Raw genomic sequence first — 5,547 nt, 5'->3', positions numbered from 1 at the left:
TGCTGTTATATATGTATTTATATATATATATATATATATATATATATATATATATATATATATATATGTGTGTACTATATATATTGGCTGACCAAGAACGCTAAGATTTTTCAATTCTATTTTACTATTACCGACATTTGCTGTTTTGTTAAATTATGCTACCCAAATCCCCCAAAAATATTTTTTTCCCTTGTGTTCTGACCACCCTAACTCTGGCACTGCCTCTCTCTCTCTCTCTGCCTCAATCTGTCTCTCTCTCTCTCTCGGCCTCACTGTCTGTCTTTCTCTCTCTCTCTCTCTTTCGATTACCACTCACTTCACCAAGACTTCCTCCAACACCACCATCACCCTATATAAACTACCGCACGTATTCGGATTCCCCTACTTGATTTTTAATAACTCCACCGAAAGAATACATATCCAGAAGATGCTCTTGTCTAAATTTGCTTTCTTTTCAGGTAGATTATGCTACTGTCCCCCGTCCCAGGGTCTCACAGGCCTACACCTCCCACACCCTCAGTGTTGGCACACTCAATGTCAGCACACCGAAAGGCAGGTCTGGTGAAATTGTTGTGATGCTTGAACGAAGATGTGTTGATATCTGCTGCCTCCAAGAAGTAAGGTGGAGAGGAGGTTCCGCTAGGTTCCTCACAGGCAAAGAACACAGGTACAAAATATTCTGGGCAGGGAACACAGACGGGGTCGGGGGCGTGGGTATACTTCTTGTGGAGAAATGGGTGGATATGGTAATCGAGGTAGTCAGAGTATGCAACAGAATACTTAAGATTAGATTAGTGCTTCATCATGGGTTAGCAACCATTATCTCGGCCTATGCACCTCAGCTGGGGATACCTGATGGAAAGAAAGACCGATATTATGACACCCTCTTGCAGACTACATCATTGACAAATGACAGGGACCTTCCCTTTCTGAGTGGTGACTTCAATGGACATGGACAACATACAGGGGGCTTCCATGGCATACATGGAGGCTACGGTTTTGGTTCCCGCAATGAGGAGGGAACCAGGCTGCTGGAATTCCGCGATGCAAATGATCTTACGGTTTGCAATACTAACTTCAGGAAACCTGTCACTTACCATTCTAGCAGATACACTAGCCAAATTGACTACATTAACGCCAGAAAAAGGGAAATATGACTGCTTATAAATGCCAAAACCTTCCCAGGCGAAGAATGTACCCCACAACATAGCCCTGATCCTGAAGTCACTAATTACCAGTCTAAGTGGTTGGCCAGAAGACAACCAGCATGGAGGAGAAGGGTCTAGAAGCTTAAAGATCCTGCGAATGGACAGAGATTTAGAGATGTATTACTTGAAGCCTTTGACAAAATAGAAGGGGATATAGCTTCACACGGTGAAGAAGGCAACTGGAGGATTTTACGGGACAACCCGCTGAGGGTCACTGACAAGATCTGTGGATGGTGCAAAATCCCTTCTCGACCCAAAATAATGTGGTGGTAGAACAATGTTCATGACAGGGCTATTAGAGAAAAGAAACACGCTTAGAAGGAGTGGAAGAACGGGGTAGCAGGGAATGCCGTAGGAAAGAAATGTGTCCGCACGGATGATAGTTCACTTGCACTAAACGAGGATGCAAAGAGAGAGGTTTGGAGACGCCACTATGAAAGGTTGCTCAATGAACAAAATGAATGGGAGAAAGAGAGTCTACCGAATGTCGACCCAACAGAGGGACCAGCTAGCCGAATTGACACTATCTTGGTAGATAAAGCAATAAAGATTATGAAGAAAGGGAAAGCCCCCGGCCCATCAGGAATCACCGCCCAAAATATCTGGCGGTGTTGGCTATAGCGTAATCACCTGTATAGTTAACCAGGTGATACAAGAAGGAGTCATACCCAATGACTGGTGTGGCAGCACCATTGTCAACTGTTACAAAGGTAAAGGTGACGCTTTAGATACAAATAATTACAGAGGTATCAAGTTGCTGTATCAGGTAATGAAGGTCACAGAGAGGGTCATAGCCCAACTAATTAGGGAGAGAGTCAGTTTAAATGCGATGCAGTTTGGGTTCGTGCCAGGGAAAAGCACCACTGATGCCATATTTCTGGTAAGACAGCTGCAGGAGAAATACCTAGCCAAAGATAAACCTCTGTAACTGCCTTTGTTGACATGAGAAATCCTTTGACAGGGTCCACTAATACCTTATCTGGTGGTCAATGAGGAAACTAGGGATAGATGAATGGTTGGTGAGAGCTGTGCAAGCCATGTACAGGGACACTGTCAGTAAAGTGAGGGTTGGCAACGAGTACAGTGAAGAATTCCGGGTAGTAGGGGTCCACCAAAGTTCAGTCCTCAGCCCCTTCCTATTTATCATAGTCCTCCAGGCAACGACAGAGGAATTCAAGACAGGATGCTCCTGGGAGCTCCTCTATGCTGATGACCTTGCTCTAATTGCTGAGTCACTATAAGAACTAGAGGAAAAGTTTCAGGTGTGGAAGCAAGGATTAGAATCCAAGGGCCTTATAGTCAACCTAGCTAAAACCAAATTCCTAGTAAGTAGGAAGGTAGACAAACCACAAATCCCTTCAGGTAGATGGCCCTGCTCGATCTGTAGAAAAGGAGTAGCTAGAAACTCCATAAGATGTACCCAGTGTAAGCTATGGACATATATATGGTGTAGCAATATCAAAAGAAGGTTAACTGGGAAGATAAGTTTTGTATGTGGCAGGTGCTCAGGGGCAATAAACACTGAAAATGTGCAGAGAACAACTTCTGCCACATTCCAGGGAGAAAAACTAGAAGTAGTTGATAGCTTCCGTTACCTAGCTGACCAAGTCAGAAGAGGGGGTGGGTGCACTGAAAGTGTAGCTGCTAGAATAAGAATAGCCTGGCCAAAGATCAGAGAGCTCTTACCTCGGCTGGTGACAAAGTGCCTCTCGCTCAGATTAAAAGGTAGACTGTATGACACAAGTGTACAAACAACAATGCTATATGGCAGTGAAACATGGGCCATGACTGCTGAGGACATGCATAAGCTTGCAAGGAATGAAGCTAGAATGCTCCGCTGGATGTGTAATATCAGTGTGCATACTGAACAGGATGTAAGTCCCTTCAGAGAAAAGTTGGACATAAGAAGCATCAGATGTGGTGTGCAAGAGAGACAATTGCACTGGTATGGTCATGTGGCAAGAATGGATGAGAATAGCTGTGTGTAAAATTGCCAGACCCTAGCAGTTGAGGGAAACTGTGAAAGAGGTAGACCCAGGAAGACCTGGGATGAGGTGGCAAAGCATGACCTTCGAACATTATGCCTCACCAAGGCAATGATTAGTGACCGAGTCCTTTGGAAATATACTGTGCTTGAGAAGACCCAGCAAGCCAAGTGAGACCATAACCTGTGGCCTATGCCAGTGGTGTAACCAGCCCACTTAGGCGTACATTTCTTTCATTGGACATTAAACTCTGCTTGCGAAGACCTGTTGAGGCAAGTGAAATCGAAATTGAAATCAGTTAGATGACTGGCAACAGTGCTAATGGGATGCTAACACCACCATCCGAGCATGATCGTTGCCAGAGCAGCTGACTGGCTTCCGTGCTGGTGGCATGTAAAAAGGACTATTCGATCTTACTGGTATTTGTGCCGGTGGCATGTGAAAGAACATTTGACCGAGGTCGTTGCTAGTGCCACTGGACTGGCTCCTGTGCAGGTGGCACATAAAAAACAACCATTTCAGTGTGGCCATTGCCAGTACCGCCTCACTGGCCCTTCTGCCGGTGGCACGTAAAAGCACCCACTATATTCTCGGAGTGGTTGGTGTTAGGAAGGGCATCTAGCTGTAGAAACTCTGACAGATCAGATTGGAGCCTGGTGCAGCCATCTGGTTCGCCAGTCCTCAGTCAAATCGTCCAACCTATGCCAGCTTGGAAAGCGGATGTTCAACGATGATGATGATGATGACAACTGTGAGTATGAAAATAAATATATTGTATATATATCTATACTATACACGTATATATAGTATGAATATATATATATATATATATATACTATATCTCTGACTTCACATATTAGCAAAGTCATGGAACGAATTGTCAGAAGGAGATTGATTGCGTTCCTAGAAGAAAATGACTTGCTGAATGAAACCCAGCATGGTTTCCGTCCAGGTAGAAGCTGCCTCACGCAGCTCTTGCAACATTATGACTGGATCCTGAAGCAGCTACTTCACCATTCAAATGTTGATGTGATATATCTCAACTTTGCAAAAGCCTTTGACAAAGTTGATCATAGCATGGTATATCACAAGCTGTGAAACCTTGGCATAGCTGGTAAATTAGGAGAGTGGCTGAATGGTAAAAGTCAGATAGTTGCAGCCAATGGAGAATTATGTAGGGAAACGCAAATATTGAGCTGTATTCCACGAGGAACTGTCTGGGGCCACTATTGTTCATAGTAGCCCTTCTGGACATGCCCACGGTCACTTGAACAACCACTGTCACTAGCTACACTGATGACACAAAACTATATCAGGTAATAAAGAATCCTGATGATGTCATAAGCTCACAGAATGATTTAAATGCAATAAACCAGTGGGCAGAGCAAAATAATATGCAGTCCAATGCTAAAAAGTTTGAAATACTGTGCTACAAGTCCACAAGTGCTCCCCAACTGGCATACACAGGATTTGGAGGTACTGCAATTCCAGAACCACAAACAGTGAGAGACCTGGGCATCAGCATGTGTAGTGATGCATCATTTCACATGTACATTGTCAAGTTGACATGACAGGAAAGTGTAGACAACTGGCAGGGTGGACACTGAGGACATTCGGAACAAGGGATCAAAATGTCATGTTGACTCTATGGAAGACATTTGTTGAGCCACCTAGACTATTGCTGTCATTTGTGGTCACCAAACAGTGTCAATCTAACAACAGAACTCGAGGCAATTCAGCGTCACAATACAAAAAAGATCGCCATAGTCCATCAGATGAATTACAGGGAGCAACTGAAGGCACTAAGTCTCTACTCCCTGGAGCGCAGGTGGGAGAGATATGTAATAATTTACATATGGAAAATACTGGAAGGACTGGTACCAAACTTTGGTATCAATACTACATGAATGCCCACACATGTCGCCACTGCATCTCATATAAGAACAAGGTATTGCAACAGCCTCGGTTTCAGAGGACCTCAGATCTTTAATGCCCTGCCAAAACAATTGAGAGACCTGAAAGACATGGATGTAGAGGTCTTCAAAACAAAACTCGATGCTTTCCTATCCACGATACCAGACAAACCGATGGCTCAAAATGAGACACAGTTGAGGGCAGCGATGTCAAATTACTTATACACCAGATGTGCCATCGAAAGTCTTGATTGGACATCAGCTGATGGAGAATAGCCATGCAAGGAATGTGTAGAGAGCACAGCATAAGGAGGAAAAGTCATGGTGGTGCTCCAGCACGACAGCAGCCACTTGGCTGAAACGTATAAATAAATAAGTAAATGTACAATATATATATATATGTCATATATATACTCTATAGTATGTACACATACATATATA

This window comes from Octopus bimaculoides, chromosome 1 (genome assembly GCF_001194135.2).
Source record: "Octopus bimaculoides isolate UCB-OBI-ISO-001 chromosome 1, ASM119413v2, whole genome shotgun sequence".
Lineage (NCBI taxonomy): Eukaryota > Metazoa > Mollusca > Cephalopoda > Octopoda > Octopodidae > Octopus > Octopus bimaculoides.
This window is presented reverse-complemented; position numbering follows the sequence as displayed.